At 41.9% G+C, this 21790-nt stretch overlaps 1 protein-coding gene and 1 long non-coding RNA gene across 3 annotated transcripts in view; one reads left to right on the forward strand and one right to left on the reverse strand.

Moving 5' to 3' along the window:
• The window catches only part of plppr1 (phospholipid phosphatase related 1), a 261050-nt gene that overhangs the window by 139962 nt on the left and 99298 nt on the right, over nucleotides 1-21790 (reverse strand). The gene's annotated exons all lie outside the window — the stretch shown is intronic.
• Nucleotides 3831-4391, forward strand: LOC115429457 (uncharacterized). The gene is made up of 3 exons (XR_003936787.1): nucleotides 3831-4036; nucleotides 4136-4237; nucleotides 4343-4391. It is a non-coding gene; the product is annotated as an uncharacterized LOC115429457 (long non-coding RNA).

A 21790-nucleotide genomic window follows, 5' to 3' on the forward strand; every position in this document is an offset into this window, starting at 1 on the left:
CAGCTTTAACAATCTGCAGCCACAGACTTGGCAGATATCACCATGTTCGCTGTCTAAACTTTCATAAACAGAACTAGCACGTTTAATTAGGCTCTGTGTCTTTCCAAAACTAAATACAAAATGTGATTCCTCAGATAAAACCCCTTTTCAGAATTCCTCAAGTAAAAGGCGTGTTGCGTCAGCACAGTCAAGGGAGTGACAGAACATCAAAAAGATCAGTCCCTGTGGGGTATTTTTATGTCTTTGTTTTTTAAATTATGACTACCTGGAATATTATTACTAAGGCTTAACAGCACACTGTCGCCATAACAGAGCAGACAGAGTGAGCTAAGAGAGTTAAATTATCTCAGAGGCTTACTCGGGGAATTAAAAAAAATACAGATCAGTTCTTTTCATGAAGCAGATTGTGTCAGGCAGCTTTTGGGTTTGTTCACGAAACCTTAAAAGTCTAGGTGGTCCTAGTTATGTTAATGAAAGCCCCAGGCTGTGTGTGTTACATAACCTCATCAGGGAGGAGGTACAGTATACATCCGTTATCACCCCGTCCTCTCCACATTCTTCACTGTTCACCTCTGAAGCTCTGCCGTTAATTAATTTCTCATAATTCTCTAACTTGCCTCATCTGACTCATCTCATTTTCCTTCTTAGCGTCATTTTACATTTACATTTACATTTATGCATTTGGCAGATGCTTTTTTCCAAAGTGACTTACAGGGGAAGAACCAAAAAATTAAAGAAAAATACAAAAATACAAGAATAGATTAAAAACATAAAACAGCTGTACAATTAAAACCCTGTCGTACAGAAGAATAAAAAGCAAAATAATAGACTAAAATACAAGAATAAATTAAAAGAGACATAAAAGCAGTTGTACACTTAAAAACTGAAATAAAAATACCAAGTAAAAACAACAGAATAGACAGGATAATACATTTAAAATGGAATGTTTGAAAATGCTACGGAAACAGGTGCTCTCTGAAGAGCTGGGTCTCCAAGAGCTTCTCCAAGATAGGCAGGGACGCTCCTGTTCTGGTAGTGCTTGGTAGTTTTTTTCCACCAATGTGGAACAACCCATGAAAAAAGCCTGGATTGTCTTGTGTAGGGTCTCGGGACTACCAGACAACATTCCATAGATGAGCAGAGTGGTCGTGGAGCAACATAAGCCTTTATCAGTGCACATAAGTAGGTAGGAGCAGACCCATGGAGAACTTTGTAGGCTAGCACTAATGATTTGAATTTGATGCGGGCAGCTATGGGTAGCCAGTGTAATTCAGTGAGTACGGGGGTGACAAGTGCCCTTTTAGGCTGATTGAAGACCAGATGCGCCGCTCCATGTATTGCAGAAGTGTGCCCTAACCAGGACACTTTGAATGACTGACCAGTGAGATATGATTGAAACCAGGAGTGTGTATAGCCTGTGATGCCCATGTTTAAGAGTATGGATAATAGAGTGTTGTGATTGACAGTGTCAAATGCTGCTGATAAGTCAAGTAAAATGAGTACAGAGGACTGAGCTGCTGCTCTAGCTTCTTTCAAGGCCTGTCACAGATAACAGTGCCGTTTCAGTGGAGTGACTGATTATAAAGCCAGATTGGTTGATGTCAAGGAGGTTATTTTGGGAGAGGTATTCTGTGACCTGTTTGAAAACCACCCTTTCAGTGGTTTTTGAAAGGAATGGGAGGAGTGAGACTGGCCGATAATTCTCCACTTGAGTGGGGGTGAGGGAAGGTTTTTTAAGCAGTGGTGTTACCTGTGCTTGTTTGAATGCTGTAGGAAATGTTCCTGATGTCAGTGAAGCATTAATCACATGTGTGATCAGTGCTGTGATGGTGGGGGTGACGGATTGTAAGAAGTTGGATGGAATAGGGTCCAGCAGGCATGTCGTAGGACGGCTGGAGGAAAGGAGTTTAGACACCTCATTCTCTGTTTGAGGGGTAAATGAAGGGAATGACGCAGTTGGGTTTTTGCTTGTTGAGTCAGTGGTACCCATAATCAGAGGAAAGGGAGGAGTGTCTGATGATGACAATGATGAGGGTGACAATGAAGGAGGAATGCAGTCTGTGAGTGGATCAGTAAACTGACTGCTGATAGTTGCCACTTTGTGAAAAATGAGGCAAAATTGTCTGCTGTCAGGTTGGTAGTGGGTGGTGGAGATGGAGGGTTGAGTAGTGTTTTAAAGGTTGAGAACAGTTTCTTGGTGTCAGTGGCAGAGTGAATTTTGCCATTATAGAAAGCCTTCTTTGCAGCAGTAACACTGGATGAGAAGGATGATAATAGTGACTGGAATGTGATCAAGTCGGAAGAGCTTTTTGTTTTGTGCCATTTTCTCTCTGCAGCTCTGAGTTTGATACACAGCGACCACAGTGGGTGGGACTGGGAGGATTGAGCGGGTCTGGTGGATAGAGGACACAGGCTATCCAGACAGGAGCTCAGTGTAGAGCACAGAGACTCAGTGGCATCGTTAACCTCTAGGGAAGGGAATGTGGTAGGCAGAGAGAGAGCGGAGGCTACAAGGGTGGAGAAGTGAGTGGGGGACAGGTTGCGGCAGAAGGAGACCATGGGGGAGGGAGCAGAGTGTTTTTCTGGGAGAGACACACTGAACTGAACGAAATAGTGGTCAGACAGGTATAAAGGTGTGATGGTGAGGCCGTCTATGATGCAGTTTCTGATGCAAATGAGATCAAGCTCTTTACCAGCTTTGTGGGTTGGAGGACTGCGAACCTGCTGTAACTCACAGGAGTGTATTAGTGATATGAAATCTGAAGAGCTAGGATTGTCTAAGTGGATGTTCATATCACCAAGGATTAGCATGGAGTAGTCATGCTCTGGGATGGAGGAGAGCAGAGTATCTAGCTCATCAGGAAAATCACCCAGTTGCCCTGGTGGACGACAAATGACAATCATGTAAAGTTTGACTGGTGCTGTCACTAGGATGGCATGGTATTCAAAGGAGTTGTATTTGACTGAAGGTAGTAGTTGATTGTATTTCCATTTGATGGAAATTAACAGACCCACCCCACCTCCTCGCCCAGATGGACGAGAGGTGTGGGAGCATGTGTGGTTGGTAGAAAGAGCGGCTGGGGTTGCACTGTTTTCGGGTGTAATCCAGGTCTCAGTGAGAGCCAGGATGTCTAGTGCTAGGTGGTTGGCATAGGTGGCAATAAAATCTGCTTTGTTCACCACAGATTGGCAGTTACATAGCCCTACAGAGAAGGAAGTACCAGTGACTGAGGTGTATGTTAATGAGCAGAGATTAGCAGTATTATGATGCCTTTTAGCAATGTGAAACCCCTTACGTGAACCGGAAATAACAGGAATGGGATAGTGACCAGTGGAGAGATTGTTCCCCAGAGGTGAGCTGGTGTGAGTGAGGGCTCACTGCATGAAAAGTGGGGTTTTCGTCAGTTAATGTCACTGTAAATTGCTTTGGAACTTCAAACTAACACCTACTAGTGGGAATTTGAAGTCAGCACAGAAAATTCTCTCTATCTGCCGGGAACTGCCGTGAATTCCCAACCTCTGGTTAGAGAGGCTTGGCAGTAACCCCTCCCCAGCCCCTTGGGCTATGTGAGGTTTTCATATGTAAACAGTCCCGCTGTGAGGAATGCAAATGCAAATGGGGTCATACATGAGACAGCAGTTTACAGTGGAGGTGAGACAACAACTCATTGACTTGAATACAAGGCAGACACTGCTGGATGAGCGACCAGACTGTGGCTGTGGACAAGAACCACAAAAAGGCTGGTGCACAATCCAAAAATTGTGGTAAGTACATATTCAATTAATTATTAGATGTGTGCTATTTGGGTGGGAATTTTATCTTTGTGTGACTTTCTTAGTTAACTGCACAGTGTATGATAGTGTGGTTTTACTTGTAGAACTGATTAAAGTAATGGATCTGTCACATTGACCTGCTTGAACCTGGAGGTGTTTGTTCCTCAAAGTGACTTAGTTTTTGTCTTGTATTTTTTTAGGAAGGTGTGCACCATCTGCAAAACAGTGAAGGAAACAACAGACAGTATGAACCAGAGCAAGGGTAAGATTTTAAAGAGCCTGGATCCATTCTGCTCTACAGAAGTAAATGTATGCCTTTAATGTAGGCTTTTTCTGAACTATTTCTATTTTGTTTTCACAGACTGAGCTCACCCCACAATGAAGCAGTGACTTCTCATTTAATGGCAGCTCCAGCTGCAAGTCCAGGCTTGAATGGACTAGAAAGTGGAGTCCTGTTGATTAAGTAACTTTAATAGTTTTTTGTGTTTTGCTTCTCTATTGTTATAATCCTATGCATCTATTTTTTTTTTTTTTTTAACTCTTCCTAACTTGTATACTTTAATTCCAGTGGCCTGTAAGACATAATGAAACAGTCCGATGGAACTACACATACAGCCAACCAGATCTAACAGTCCAGGCAGAGGCCATGAAAGTTTCAGCCCACAGCAGAGAATAAAGACGGTAAGATTTATAAGAATCTGTGTTTAATCTTAATCTATCACAAACACCACACTCTACTATTCTGTTAGCCTCACAGTGCAGCACTGATGATACTTCTGTCTGTACAGCAGCTGGAGGCAAAAGAGGGTGAACTGGCCACCAAGGAGGATATTTTTGGAGGGGGATCACAATGGAAATGACGTCCGATGAAGAAGATGGCACTGCTGATGGGACATCTGGGTTGACTGTAAGGCCTCCATCCTTCCAGAGTCTGGAGCTCTCTAACCTTTGAGCTGCACTCCAATACACACTACAGCAGAACCCAACACATGTTCTACCCACCACAGAAGACTGGACTGGACCACCCTCAAAGAAGCTGACACCAACACTTATCTGATGTGATATTTTTAGGTCAAAGACCAAACTTGTTTCATAAGTTGTATAAATTACTTTCATAAGTTACAATAAGTTGATAATAGATAAATGTTAAAATCTGTTAAAATGCAGTTGGCTTAAGAATTGATAGGAGTGAGATGTCGCCTCATTAAGGATCTTTGTGTTCACTGTGTGCTAAGGTTGTATACAGAGTGAGCGCTCTTTTGATAGAGATGATCTTCGACATATATTTGCCGTTCGCTATTTTCTCTGCAGTTAAATTTCAGAGAAACTCATGTTCGCTAAGTGTGCTCTACTACTCTGTGCCTTGGAAAATTTTCGTCTTTGTAAGTGTATATATCCGAAAACCATATTAAGTTCTAGAAGTTGGTTGATTGAAGCTGTTCTGTGAACGTGTAATGAAGCTAACGTTTAAGCTATTCAAGCTAGCGATGTGAGTGCATTACATGTGTAGTGTAATTAATAACTGTCTGTTAGTAATTTAAGTTGTTTGTATTTTGTATCTTGCAGTTGCAAAAACGGTAAAGAAAACGTCAAGTAAAGGAGAACCTCCAACTCAGAAAAGAAAGCCTTGTTTGGACTCTACTGTATTTTTGTTAGTTGGCTGTAGCTGCACAGTCACATGCTGTGAGGACAGCACATCTGACTTAGACTGACTTTTTAAATTCTAAGTTAGTTTTAATTTGAAAATGTTGTCATTTTTATTTATTCTAAAAGTTTGTTTTAATTTGAAAGTGTTGGCACTGTTTTCTTAAATATGTAAGTATGCTTTTTGCATTCTGCATTTTATTAAAGCTTGCCTTTATTTTTTAACATGATCTTGGCAGTCGTGTTCTTTCTCAATTGATCTTGGTGGTGATGTTTTCAGTATGTGAATTATTACCCTGCAACAATAAATAAATATATAAATAAATACCTGAATTATAAAAACAACAATAATAATAATAATATAATAATAATAATGATAATATTTTTAATGGGTGGGGCATATTATAATGCTGCACAGATGTGCAGACGGATGTGCAGACGGTGGAACCGGGAAAACACTTGGTTATAGTATTAAAGAATCGGACATTACGGATGATGGAGTCCCCAAGGATGGCGGTGGTCGGAGGGAAAAGTGGTTGAGGAGACGGTGTTGAGGATGAAGGGTTACTGGACCCTCCAGGTGGACACTCCACAGGTGGACCGCCGGAGTGACGGCGAACCGCCTCCCGGAGAAGCTGGCGCTGGGCAGAGGAGCGGGGACCCTGGATCGGAGGCTTCACGAGGGGACCGGTGTCACGACCGTCGCCCATGATTAGCTCAGAGGCAACCAAGATGTCAGCAGGAGCCTAGTCCGGGACCGAGACAGGTGGGATGGGGAGCACACTGGCTGTGGCGGGTGGAGCCGGAGCATCCTCCACAGACAGGACGCCGAAGCGGTTTGATGTGCTGACGCTCAGCGGTGATGAGACTTTGCTCATGTTCTTTTTTCAGCCACGAATCACCACTTCAGACCAGGGTGCTGAACACGGGGACGAGGACAGGCAGAGGATGGATCCCATAGTACCGTATCATCATAGGAGGCTTTGGGCTTCTCTGCACTTTTCAGAAATTTTCCTTCCAGTGTCAGTGTCTGTTCCTCCCTGTGCTTTTCATGCTTCTCCATCTCACTTTCTTTTCTCTCATTTCGCTCACACTACACTGTAAAAAAAAATCTGTAATTTAATAGAATTTTTACCATTCATTTTACAGATTTTTCCTGTATTTTTAAGATACAGGAAAATATCAATGAAATTACAAAAACAGACTGTGATTTTACAGGTCAAATGTAAAATAACATGTAAAAACTAACTGAATAACCATAAAATTTCCATTTTTTTAAAAGATTTTTTTTTCACAGAAAAATGCAGTTAATGTAAATGTAAATGTATTGTATGTAAATGTATTCATTTGCAAATGTATCGTAATTTCACAAATATTTATTTTCTATTTATGAGATTAAACTGTTAATTTAAAGTTTAATACTGTAAAAAAAAAAAATAATAAAATGAGATAAAATTACTGACAATTAACCGTAAAAGAAGTATTTGTTCTGTAAGTTTAACAAGACTTGTTTGTTAATTGACAAATATCTTGTGTAATTACGGGAGGTTTCACAACAAAAATGTTGAATAAGTGTGTTTTTGTGAAAGTATAACATGTATAAGCACTGATAAACAGTCAAAATACACTTTTTATCAGTGGATTGTACCATTTAGTCTCATTGAAAAGTATATGTCATTCAACCACAACACTTCACATATTCTTGAATTAGCAGTAGAATATTGTAAATATAAATGATTGGTTATCTGTATTATTGCAGTTTTTTTTTGTTTTTTTTTGTTTTTTTTCTTCTTCTTCTTCTTCTTTATGGGCTCAGCTGGCTGACAGGCAGCTGTCTGTACCGATAAGGCAGCAGCCGACACCAACTGTACTCCCAGTCGTCATTGCCCATTTTTCTGACACCTTTGCTTGTGTATCCTCTTTTATTTGGACATTTTACCAGAGAGTACCTCACACTACTTTTTTTTTTTTTTTTTTTTTTCTACTTGTCTTGTCCAGCGTCCGAACAGCAGAATGGTAGTCTGGCTCCTTTTGGTGCTGAACAAATTTGCTTTGCCAAGGGTAACTTCATAAAGTATATGAAGCACCCTTTGATATTCTACTGTGTTTATTATGAGTTTTGTTGAACCACATTTCGATGCCTGACCTGACATGGGGGGTGGGGGTAGAAAAAGGGGAGAGAACAACAGAGAAGAAGGTGGCGAAGACCCTTACTGAAAAGTGTATGTCATTCAACCACAACACTTCACATATTCTTGAATTAGCAGTAGAATATTGTAAATATAAATGGTAGGTTATCTGTATTATGGCAGTTTTTAAAAGTAAAAATGTTGTGGTATGTTTGCCGCATTGCAGTGTGAGTATTGGGCATGTTGTTGATTATGTGTTATTTTTATGTGCAGGGGTTCAGCAGGGTTGTGGTGTTAGTGTAAAGTTGGGGTTAATATGTGTATGGTAATGTTTACTGGCCTTTTTGTGTTTTTTTTTTGTTTTTTTTTTTTTTTGTTTTTTGTTCAGGCGCACCATGAGTGAAAGCTAAAGGCAGAGCAATGCCTTTCCTGTTCCATGATAGTGAAGTTCAATTCAAAACCAAACATTGAACTGGCCAAACTAAAAGCACATCCTGTGCTACTTAAGTTGCACTGTGGCTGACATCTTATTGTTCTATGGCCTGTGTCGCTTTATGTCAAAATTGTACTTCTGTAATAAGAAGTTATGTAAGAAAGCCACATGAATGAATGTGAAATAACTTGTAAATATTATGTTTATACTTTATATCAACTTAAATTAATGGCAAAGTGTCTGAATTAAAATCCAGACTAGTTTATTAACAGTTAATTGACAGGTTTTGAAAGATAAATTAAATGTTTGTATGTGTGGTATATCATTTTATTACATCAAATATTAATTGATATACAAGTTTTCAACATAAAATTATGTGAAAAACACCAACTAATAGCAGAACTTTTCTGCAATTCTAAGCCCTATTATTTGTTTTACAACAATGTTCGTCCATATTTATAGGAAATTTCATTGTTTTAATACATGTAAATACTCTTCATTAAACATTAAAGACCCCAAGATACTTAAACTCTTCCACTTGGGGGAGAGACTCCCCACCGACCCAGAGAGGGCAAACCACCTTTTTCCGGTCGAGAACCATGGCCTCGGATTTGGAGGTGCTGATCCTCATCCCGCTTGCTTCACACTCGGCTGCAAACTGCCCCAGGGCACGCTGAAGGTCCAGGTTTGATGAGGCCAACAGGACGTCATCTGCAAAAAGCAGAGATGAAATCCTGTGGTCCCCACACCGGACCCCTTCCGGCCCCTGGCTGCGCCTAGAAATTCTGTCCATAAAAATTATGAACAGAACCGGTGACAAAGGGCAGCCCTGCCAGTGCCAAGTGGAGGACTTTAAGTATCTCAGGGTCTTGTTCACGAGTGAGGGAAGGATGGAGTGTGAGATTGACAGACGGATCAGTGCAGCGTCTGCAGTGATGCAGTTGCTGTACCGGTTAGTTGTGGTGAAGAAGGAGCTGAGCCGAGGGGCGAAGCTCTCGATTTACTGGTCAATCTACATTCCTACCCTCACCTATGGTCATGAGCTTTGGGTCATGACCGAAAGGACAAGATCCTGGATACAAGCGGTCGAAATGAGTTTCCTCCGCTGGGTGGCTGGGCGCACCCTTGGGGATAGGGTGAGGAGCTCAGTCACCAGGGAGGAGCTCGGAGGAGAGCCGCTGCTCCTCCACATCGAGAGGGGCCAGCTGAGGTGGCTCGGGCATCTGTTTCGGATGCCTCCTGGACGCCTCCCTACGGAGGTATTCCGGGCATGTCCCACCAGGAGGAGACCTCGGGGAAGACCCAGGACATGTTGGAGAGACTATGTCTCTCGGTTGGCCTGGGAACGCCTCGGGGTCCCCCCGGAAGAGCTGGAGGAGGTGTCTGGGGAGAGGGAAGTCTGGGCGTCCCTGCTTAGACTGTTACCCCCGCGACTTGGTCTCGGAAGAAGCGGAAGATAATGGATGGATGGATGGAAACATTAAAGAGTCAAAAAATATCAAAAATTTCATGTAAAGTTAGGGTAATAAATTGTATTTTAATTATGGAAAATTACCGTATTTTTATGACATGGTTATTTTCCATTATTTAAAAGTACTTTTTCGGCACCCCTGCTGCCAGAATAATACCGTTCTTTTTTACAGGGTTTTTTTTTACAGTGTAGTCTTATTTTTGTTGATTATTCTGCTGTTCCTTCGCTGGTATATAACAAATGGCAAACACTAATGACACATTAAGTAACAGATGAAAGTACAGCTATATGACTAAATAAACAAATCACCATAAATAAGCATCCTCCCCATCAAGATGCCTCTGGCACTGACATATATAGCCCATCTGCTCCAGTCAAGATGTGCTGTTTTGGTCACGTGACCCCTCTGTCCCTTTGTTTTTCCCAGTTTGTGACAGGGAATTCAGTTAGAGGAAAAAGGTGCAAGTAAAGACAGGAAGGGGTGTGTGGTGTGTGTGTGGGGGGGGAGTAGATGAAGCGATGCAGAGGAGTAAAAAGAAGGAGATGAGGAGAAAGCTCGTCTGTGACACCGTGAAAAATAAAAATAGGGGTTGGGGGGGATTAGGTTGTGAAGATATGACAGAGAAATCAAAGAGAGAGAGAAAAAGAAAACAGGGATGGGAGGAGGAGGAGGAAGACAGGGAGCTACAGGATGCCTTTAACAAGTGTCTGCGAAGGTGGTTGTGTCACTGCAAAAAGGGAGGAGTAACTTAAAATAGACCGAGGAAAGTAAAAAAAAATGCTGTTACTCAATCATCTTTCATCATCTTTTTATCTTTCTGCACCTGTGCACCACTGCAACTGGAGTTGAGCGGTGCTTATTCCATTGTGTCATGTCATTTACTTTGTTATGCATTATACAAGAAGTGTGTATCACACCGTAAGATGATGAGTTTAAGGCATAGAATACCAATGCACCGGTTTCAGCACTAAGACTCTTGCGACAAAATGTGTTCCCCTTTTTTTATTCATTTTTACAGCTGAAAGGCACAACAATAAAATGAAGTGTTGATGATTGTATAAAACTGGCCCATGGGCCCAAACCAGCCTGCAAAAGGTTCCAATCTGGCCCACAGTGTGAATTTGCTAAGTGCAAAAACTACACTGAAGTTATTAAGAGAAAAAAAGGAAAAAAAAGGACACAAGTATATACACACAGCAGCTTTTAAGACATTTTTACAGCTAGAATAACAAAATGATTCCAAGCAGCCTGTTTCACTGAAATATTTTCTCAAGGTTTATTATGGAATTTTTTTTTTTTTTTCAAACACAACCTTTTAATTCTCAAACAAAATATATGAATTTGAGAGAGAATGAAACTCACCCAAGTAAAAAAAAGTAATCTCAAAATCAAAACCTATAACTTGCAAACAAAGGGTCTGTGTTATTGTGTAAAGTTTTGCTCTTTTCACAACATGTCCTTTTGTTTACAGTTCTCTCTGTTTCTTGCTGCTGGCTTTGCAGTTACTCTCCCTGCTTTTTTGTTCGCACCCAGTGATTTTTTGTTTACAGTTTTGGCACAAACCTCTCAGGTGAGAAGGTTCTTTAAGAGATGCATCCTCATTGGCTAATACATTTTTGAGTGACAGCTCCATCGAGTGAGCCACTCAGTGACCCAGAAGTTGTTCGTTTTCAGTTCAGGCGTCACTAGATTATCCATCCAGTGGACACACAAACACATACTCCTTTTCCACCAAACTTGTTCCAGGGCTAGTTCGGAGCCGGTGCCTGACTTAGCACCAGTTCTTTGTGTTTCCACCGCCCAAGTCGTTCCAAAGTGGTTCAAAATAGGTTCCAGGCAGGCGCCAACTTTGAGTTGGGTTAAACCGGGGCCAGACTAGAGGGCGGGAATTACAGACCCAAACAGGAACAGCGAAAGCTATGAACTGGCATTTTTTAAACTACAACCAGCGGGTTTTTTATAGTTTAGTTTAGTTTTTAGAAAAAGAGTTACAGATGCCAAAAACAAGCAGCAGTGGACAGAGGAGGAGACCCAGTGCTTTCTGGCACTGTGAGCTTCATCCGAAGTCCAAGACAACTTGGAGGGAGCCTCTCGCACAAAGCCGGTGTTCAAAAAAATATAAAGAGAAATGGCTACGACCAGACTCTGGACCAGCTTCTAAACAAACTAAAGAAGTTAAAGATGGACTACAGGGATCAGAAAAGAAAGCTTGGATGCAGCAGCTAGCTGAAAAGAATCCCACATTTGGAACTGCTGGACTGGGTTTTAGGGGACCGGTGAATCACACTACCGGTGCACTGAACTCGGCCACAGCAGACACAGACTAGTGGCTTTTGATTGTGGACGAGTCCGTGGTTCAAACAGCGGCAAACGATACTGGTAAGTTTTGTTTCTCAAATGCATGGTTAATTTACAAAAAGTCAACTTAAGAGATTAAAGGGAGCTACAAGCGTTACAGACAATAAAATGCTAGCTACTGGTATGCTAACAACAAGCTAACAATGACATTTTTGTGTTGTCTCCAAAACACTGTTTCCTCAGTGGGTTGATAAAAGGCAGAATTGAAGAATTGAACCAAGTAGTTAACTGAATCGCGTTCCAGGAGACAGGATTATTGTCATCACTGAGGAGAACATATCAAATTAAACCACGGTTTCTTTGTTTTGTTCTTTACAGTTGTTGCCCATGGACGAGGAGGCAGATTCACACAGGAACAGCACCTGGATTTTTCTTCCCTTTTGTAAAATTTTCAAGCATTTTTTTTTATTTGAGCCTTTTTTTTTTTTTTACTTCAGTGTGAATAAACCCACTTGAAATGCATAAAGTTAATTTTGTCCGTGTTTTCCTATGCCTCACATAAACTTGGGTAACAATACTGCTCTGCAGACCTCACTAGTTATTTGTTTACAGACTATTCCTGCATTATGTTTCTACCTATGTCATATAGAAACCCACATTTATGTTTATGACACATGCCACAGAGTGAATATTTGTGTTTTTCGCCTGTGGATTGCAAGATAGTCTTGTAAACACAAGAGCAGCAATTGCTTCTGGGCGAGCGCTCCCGCACTAGACCCAGTCACATGATCACGTTTTACAATGACGTAATGACATGGCTCTGACTTGGCTCCGCTTGGCTCTTGGCCTATGGAAACGCAAATCGGTTCTTTGGAGGCACCAGGTTGGAACCAGTTAAGCACTGGCTCTAGCACCAGCACCAAACTAGCACCAGGTTCTTTTTGGTGGAAAAGGGGTAACAAGGTCTCTGTGTTTGCGTGTCCGCTGGATGGATAGTCCGGTGACGCCTGAACTTGACACAAACAACATCCGAGTGACTGAGTAGTTCACTCGATGAACCTGTCACTCAAAAATGTATTAGCCAATGAGGATGCATCTCTTAAAGAAACCACCCACTCGAGAGGTTTGTAAACAAAGAATCACGGCGCGCAAACGGAAAAGTGGGGAGCATAACTGCAAAGCCAGCAGCAAGAAACAAACAGAGAGGACATGTTGTGAAAAGAGCGAAATACCAGTACTTTACACAAAGAAAGAGCAAAATACCAGTACTTTACACAATAAGAACAGACGATTTGTTTGCAAGTTATAGGTTTTGATTTTGCAATGACTTTTTTTGCTTGGGTGAGTTTTATTCTCTTTCAAATTCATATCTTTGTTTGAGAATTAAAAAGATTTGTTTGAATATACTGGCTAAAAAAAAGTCATAGTTTATGGGTGCTTGCACAGAATATTATGGTAATTAAATAGTGTGTGATCAAGTGTCTCAAGGTGGAGCCAAGTGTCCTCTTTTTTTGGAAATCAAAATATGGTCACCCTACTCAATATAGATACTCAGGACAAACTCAAGTGAGTTAAAATGGAGCCCAAACGAGTGAGCTTCAACTATACAAAGGCACTTGATATTTGGAAAAAACAAAAGGAGAGGAAGCTTTATGAACTGAAGGAAATTAAAAAGAAACCCAGTGGCTGACCTACAGAGAAACTTGACCATTATGTCACTGTTGGGATTTATCAATCGCTCACCAAGAGTGCCACCACTGGCCAGTCTGAAATCATATCACCTTAACATGTTTTAAAATCGTCATTCTTTCATTTGTTCATTAAACAGTTCAGGAAAATATGATTGTGTTTCACTTTCTGTTTATGTGTGTGTAGAATGGTGTATATGTGTGACACTGAATCATTTGTTATAGATAATGAAGATGATGAAACAAACAAACATACTTTTTAAAATCATTTTGTTTCGGGATGCAATAGTATAGCAGTGGGACTCAACAAAAAATCAGAGGGACTCAGTCTTTTTTGGTGAGATGAGCCCCAGGACTAAGTCATACCAATTTATAGATGAAACACTGCATCAATAATTGCAGCTGGAGTCGATGTGGAGTTTTTGTTTCCCTTTGTTTGTTTGTTTTTGGCCTCTGTAAGACCCATATATCTACACCAATCTTCTGAAATGCTGTCAATTATTTTTCCCCAGAGACGGGAATGAGTATTCCCGTCTCAACCATTTCATTTGGTTCCAATACTAAGTCATTTTTTTGTAAGACACTGATGTCTGCCATGTCAGGCTTTGATTGACAGGTCTACATGGCAGCTGAGGTAGAATTTCAGAGTTTCAGATATCTAATTAATCTTTAAGACCCAAACATGCCCTAACCAAAACCATCTACTGATGTAAATTGTTTAATATCTATTGATCCACTAATCCTATCAATATGTGTAAATAATTGGGTTAAAATGCAGTTTGTCATCTTTTTATAGTCTTCAGATATGACCCATTTGGGCTCATAGTGAGCTAGCTCATAGTGGGCTCCGTAGTGAGGGTGGAAACACCGTTATCTTCTACAACACTGATTCACCAATAAAACCCATGGAGTTGGATCAATGTCAGTGGAACCTAAACACTGGGTTTATGTTCAGTTAATGACATATTTGCTAGGACAGTCACTTGTTCTTCAGTTTTTTTTCTTTTTTCTGATATAATAAACCTCAACTTTAATCTGAGCTTTTATGAACATCTACATGATCAGTGAATTAAATATAGGGAAATACACAATTTTCACAAAAAAACAAAACAAAACTCAAAATACAGAGGTTATTATTATGATGAATGATGATCAATCACTTCAGAAAAAAAAAAAAAATTTGGGAACTGACACAAAAGTAGCACTGGGTCTTTATGGGTTTAACACATTTCTTCCTGACAGACCACTCCACTGTAGTGGTGTGTCATAGGTTCCACTAATAAGGCTGTAAAATGACTTTGTTTGCAAGTAGATGAAGTTTACTGTTTTACTGAATCAGCACTTTGCATTAGCTCATCCAAGTGGCTACCATTCCCACATGATTGAACCTAAAATTATTACTTCAAAACAAATGTGCGGCCCGGCCCAACAATTATATATGTGACACATTGTAACAATATCACATGCGGTTTTCACACAAAACCGTAATACACCAAACCACATACACACACAAAGAACAGAATGCTGATAGCTGATTGGCTGAAATCCTCTCACTCCAACTTAGAGTGGAGAGGGTAGGGTTTTATGTTAGAAAATCTAGAAACAACTCTTCATAACTCATATTTCTGGGATTTCAGCAACAAAATATACATCAAAATGTTAGAAAATCTCTTCTTTCAGAGACTGTTCACATGTTTATTTTAAAATGTTTTGTATCTACAGGCCTCTAAGTGCACAGAGTGCCAGTTATGGTCTCATTCACTCCCATGTTAAATTTCTGTCACTTACATGTATGACAAACTTCACTGCTCATTCAGTTCTGACTTTTTTCCACATATTATACATCGATACATTCACAAGACTCACCACAAGCCTCACCTACAAGAATTTTTGAGATAGAATGTACGGTTAATGATTGACAGCAGTTTGTTTGAGAGGTGGTTTCTTAGTGAATTTAACTCTTTCCCTGCCATTGACGAGATATTCCATCAATTGCTTTCCAACGCTTCCCTGCCAGTGACGAGATTTTCCGTCAATCATTCATCATCATCATCATGTTTTCATTGTTATACTGTAGTTGGAGCTGTTGTGGATTGTGTGAATTACTTTCCTTAGTCCAAAAACAAGCAATTAAGCAGCTTTTCCGGAAAAATAAGGACTGGGTGTAAAGTTTTCGAACTGGAATCACCGGTAGCAATATATATAGAATCATTCGCTCTGAATGAGGAAATGCCGACTCCGCAGGAACTGCACGCAGTTTCAAAAGCCTTAAAGATGATTATGGACACAGACTCCAACAATGGATCTCCAGAAGAACCTTTTAGAAACAGCAATGGTATGATTATAGAACGTTATGACATGTTTAAAGTTGTATAGGAATAAAATTATAATACAATGTGATATAGGAATGACTCGTGCGCTGTCCATTGTGCTGAATCCGAGACCCTTACAAAGAAGCAGATCCGAGAAAGTTTATCTTTGTTTTGAATGTGTTTGAAAGAAGGTGTTTCAGGGGAGTCACTCTTCTGATTTTATTGAGAACTTATTGTTGTTGTTTTTTTTGTTGTTTTGTGTTCAAGAAAAGTTTTGGTTTTACTTTAAACAATGACTTTACCTGTATTTCTATTAGCCCCGTACGCCGCATATGTGTAATACAGCACCATGGACAGCGCACGAGTCATTCCTATATCACACTGTAGTATAATTTTATTCCTTATACAACTTTAAACATGTCATAACGTTCTATAATCATACCGTTCAAGGAATATATGACAGTATGACACAATAACTCTATTCAACCCATAAAGACTCGAACCACCACAGTCCAAAATCATCTACTGCTCTAAAATGTTTAATAACTTCTTAACCACTAACCCGATCAATACATGCAAATAATTGGTGTAAAATGCAATTTGTCATCTTTTCATGGTCAAAGTAGAGCTTCCAGCCCGGCTTGGTTCTGAGTTCTGTGAATGAAAACGGTTGTCGGAACTGGATCCACGCCCCGAGTCAAAGCGGCTCACTGCACGGCTTTGCAAGCCGCAGAAGCCGGCGTTTGGAACCCCTAGGACGGCTTCCATGGCATGCGGCGATGTGGGAGTTGGAGTTAACATTAAGGAAGTCATAAATGACATTCACCAACATTAAAGAAAATGTAAACAGCAGAGGAGTGCAAATGTGTATTACTTTTTGGCTCAGACCTGAAGGAGAGCATTATTCGGAACTAGATCCAAGGTCCGTGGAGAGGCGGCTTGGTCTCCCGGTTCACCCCGTTTTAGAGCACCTCCCAGGCCCACAGAAGCCAGCCTTGGAGGGCCTGATGCGGGCAAAGCGGGGCTTGGAGGTCGGTGCATGGCTTGGTTCTGAGTTCGGGAAACAAAACTAGTTCAATGATCCTTAAACGGAGCTGGTTCCGAATAAGCAGATCCAAGAAAGCTCATTCATAACCAGCACGAACTGGACTTCCGAGGTCCGTTTAATTTATACGTAGCCGGTAGCTGATGAAAAGATTACATTAAGGAAGTCATAAATGACATTCACCAACATTAAAGAAAATGTAAACAGCAGAAAAGTGCAAATGTGTATTAATTTATGGGTCGGACCTGATGGGAGAGCATTATTCAGAACGAGATCCGAGGTCCGTGGAGGACCGGCTTGTTCTCGCGATTCACTGCGGGTTAGAGCAGCTCCAAGCCCCGCAGGAGCCGGGCTTGGAGGACGCTAAGCGGTGCATGGAGGTCGGAGCACGGCTTACTTCCATGACACTTAAACGGGACTGGACCCTTAAACGGAACTGGTTGCGAGTTCCGAAAACGGAACTGGTTCCGTAAACGGAGCAGTTCCGTTTTCGGAACTCGGAACTGGTTCCGTTTACGGAACCAACTTCACGCTCCCCTTTTCAGTGTCATTTGTTCCAGACACAGATAACAGTTGCTCTTTTGCTTGGTTGGATCTTGTCCACAGGTTGTTAGTGGTTATCAGGTGCACTTGCCATGTTTTGCCTCACCTGGCTGTTATTGGTCAGTTGAAGTCTTTAAAAGGAGACTGTCCCTCCCACCTCAGTTTGCCACACCCCCCATCCTGACCACTGACTCCAATTTAAAATACTGTTTAAGGCCCATCTTTTTGTTTTATCTATTTCTGTGACTCAGTGGGTGATTGTAATTTGTATTTTCAGTCTCCTTTTAGAACCACTCAAAAGGGGCCTTTATTAGGCCTGAGCCGAGTAAAGCCGGCGCAGGGCCAATGGAGTCTGCAGTGGGCGCATGGAGACGAAATCGCCAGTGACGCGGTCGCCTTTCGCCACTGTCGCCACTCTCACACATATTCACATTCACGGCACTGAGACCTTTCCGACAATGTACATGACGTGCACAAATCGCATATTTACACCTGCTCAGAATGAATGGGAGTCAATGGGCCACGCCCACTCGGGGTCAGTCACATGGGTGTAAGTGCACGACACATGACATCTGACCCCACAGACATGTGGGGGACCTGGAGAGCTTTCAAATGAGGCCAAATATGTAGTTGCCATGGAAACGGCTATATCGTTCTTGCTCAGATCATTATTATTATTTTTATTTTTAGGCCCGAGCCGAGTAAAGCTGGCGCAGGGCCTATTGAGTCTGCAGTGGGCGCATGGGGACGAAATCGCCAGTGACGCGGTCGCCTTTCGCCACTGTCGCCACTCTCACACATATTCACATTCACGGCACTGAGACCTTTCCGAAGATGTATATGACATGTGCACAAATCGCATATTTACACCTGCTCAGAATGAATGGGAGTCAATGGGACACGCGCACTCGGGGTCAGTCATGTGGGTGTAAGTGCACGACACATGACATCTGACCCCACAGAAATGTGGGGGACCTCAACAGCTTTCAAATAAGGCAAAATATGTGGTTGCCACGGAAACGGCTATATTGTTCTTGCTCAGATTATTATTATTTTTATTTTTTTATTTTTTTTTTTTGTCTTATTTTTCTTTCTCCTGCGCTTTGTGCTCAATTTTGACCCCCTGAACATTTAAGAAAACTCACCAAATTTTGCCCAAAATTCAGAAACGTGCAAAATTGAATTTACATGGTTGAATTTTTCATGGTTGAATTGAATTTACAGGTTTCGTAGATGTCGGTAAAGAAATGTTGCTGCAGCGCCCCCTTTAAAAGTGGAAATGCATTACATCAATGGAAGCAGGTCCAAAATAAAGTTTGTCGTATAGCCACGAAAATCGGTCCACAGATTCATCATGAGGAGACAAAAAAAAATATTATTGTGGCCACGCCCCTAAAAATACCGGAAGTCGGCCATATTTGATTGAAATTTCCAAAATGCTGAGTCAGCGTTTTCGCTGACGTCGTATTTTAACTATCTCCTCCTTGGCCGTTTGGCCGACTGAGCTGAAAATCGGTGTACAGTATCTAGAGAAGTGGGGAATCAAAAGTTAGCCGAATTTTGGGGATTGGTGTGACCGTTTTTGTGTGACAACGTCGTAAAATTTGCAAAGTTTCTTCGGGAATTTACCATTACAAAAATTGATTCAGCTCAGACATACGACCACCAATTTGGCTCAAATTTGACTCAGACGTCCATCTCCCAGGCCTACACCCATTTATTAAAAGAAATTGAAATTTCGCGCAATAGCGCCCTCTACAAATGTACATTTACAAAAATGACATCAGTTCGGAGATACGAACACCGATTTGGCTGAAATTTTACTCAGACATCTATCTCCCAGGCCTACACCTATTTGTCAAAAGAAACTGCAATTTCGCACTACAGCACCCCCTACAAGTTTTTTTTTTTTTTATTATTAAAATTGCTTCAGTTCGGACATACCAACACCGATTTGGCTCAAATTTGACTCAGACATCTATCTCTAAGGCCTACACCCATTTATCATAAAAAATTGAAATTTGGCGCTATAGCGCCCCCTACAATTTTACCTTTATGAAAATTACTTCACTTCAGACATACGAACGCCAATTTGGCTCAAATTTGAATCAGTTGTCAATCTCCCAGGCCTAAACCCATCTATCAAAAGAAAATGCCATTTCGCGCAATAGCGCCCCCTATAAATTTACCTTCATGAAAATTGTATCAGCTCGGACATACGAACACTGATTTGGCTCAAATTTGACTCAGTGGTAAATCTCGCAGGCCTACACCCATTCAATGGAACAAATTGAATATGGGCTCCATAGCACCCCCTACAGATTTACTTATACAAAAATTTCTTTAGTTTTGACATACGAACAATGATTTCCCTCAAATGTGAATCAGTTGTCAATGTCCCAGGCCTACACCCATTCATCAGAAAACATTGAAATTTGGTGCTAGAGCGCCACCTGCTGAACGATGGACATACTTCTACTGGACATGCCCGTGGCGAGGGCCTTTAGATGCCGCATGCAGCTTTAATTTTTAGGCCCGAGACGAGTAAAGCCGGCGCAGGGCCTATTGAGTCTGCAGTGGGCGCATGGGGATGAAATCGCCAGTGACACGGTCGCCTTTTGCCACTGCTGCCACTCTCACACATATTCACATTCACGGCACTGAGACCTTTCCGAAGATGTATATGACATGTGCACAAATCGCATATTTACACCTGCTCAGAATGAATAAGAGTCAATGGGACACGCCCACTCGGAGTCAGTCATGTGGGTGTAAGTGCACGACACGTGACATTTGACCCCACAGACATGTGGGGGACCTCGAGAGCTTTCAAATAAGGCCAGATATGTGGTTGCCATAGAAACGGCTATATTGTTCTTGTGCTCAGATTATTAGGCCCGAGCCGAGTAAAGCCGGTGCAGGGCCTATTGAGTCTGCAGTGGGCGCATGGGGACGAAATCGCCAGTGACGCAGTCGCGTTTCGCCACTGTCGCCACTCTCACACATATTCACATTCACGGCACTGAGACCTTTCCGACAATGTACATGACATGTGCACAAATCGCATATTTACACCTGCTCAGAATGAATGGGAGTCAATGGGCCACACCCACTCGGGGTCAATCACATGGGTGTAAGTGCATGACACATGACATCGCACCCCACAGACATGTGGGGGACCTGGAGAGCTTTCAAATAAGGCCAAATATGTAGTTGCCACGGAAACGGCTATATTGTTCTTGCTCAGATTATTATTATTTTTTTTTGTTTTGTTTTATTAGGTCCGAGCCCAGTAAAGCCGGCGCAGGGCCTATTGAGTCTGCAGTGGGCGCATGGGGACAAAATCGCCAGTGACGCGTTCGCCTTTCGCCACTGTCGCCACTCTCACACATTTTCACATTCACGGCACTGAGACCTTTCCGACGATGTATATGACGTGCACAAATCGCATATTTACACCTGCTCAGAATGAATGGGAGTCAATGGGCCACACCCACTCGGGGTCAATCACATGGGTGTAAGTGCACGACACATGACATCGCACCCCACAGACATGTGGGGGACCTGGAGAGCTTTCAAATAAGGCCAAATATGTAGTTGCCACGGAAACGGCTATATTGTTCTTGCTCAGATTATTATTATTATTTTTTTTTTTGTCTTATTAGGCCCGAGCCCAGTAAAGCCGGCGCAGGGCCTATTGAGTCTGCAGTGGGCGCATGGGGACAAAATCGCCAGTGACGCGGTCGCCTTTCGCCACTGTCGCCACTCTCACACATTTTCACATTCACGGCACTGAGACCTTTCCGACGATGTATATGACATGCACAAATCGCATATTTACACCTGCTCAGAATGAATGGGAGTCAATGGGACACGCACACTCGGGGTTAGTCACGTGGGTGTAAGTGCACGACACGTGACATCTGACCCCACACACATGTGGGGGACCTCGAGAACTTTCAAAAAAGGGCAAATACGTGGCTGCCATAGAAACGGCTATATTGTTCTTGCTCAGATTATTAGGCCCAAGCCGAGTAAAGCCGGCGCAGGGCCTATTGAGACTGCAGTGGGCACATGGGGACGAAATCGCCAGTGACGCGGTCGCCTTTCGCCACTGTCGCCACTCTCACACATATTCACATTCACAGCACTGAGACCTTTCCGACGATGTACATGACGTGTGCACAAATCGCATATTTACACCTGCTCAGAATGAATGGGAGTCAATGGGACACGCCCAGTCGCGGTCAGTCACGTGTGTAAGTGCACGACAGGTGACATCTGACCCCACACACATGTGGGGGACCTCGAGAACTTTCAAAAAAGGGCAAATACGTGGTTGCCATAGAAACGGCTATATTGTTCTTGCTCAGATTATTATTATTTTTATTTTTATTATTTTTTTTTGTCTTATTTTTCTTTCTCCTGCGCTTTGAGCTCAATTTTGACCCT

This window comes from Sphaeramia orbicularis, chromosome 12 (genome assembly GCF_902148855.1).
Source record: "Sphaeramia orbicularis chromosome 12, fSphaOr1.1, whole genome shotgun sequence".
Taxonomy (NCBI): domain Eukaryota; kingdom Metazoa; phylum Chordata; class Actinopteri; order Kurtiformes; family Apogonidae; genus Sphaeramia; species Sphaeramia orbicularis.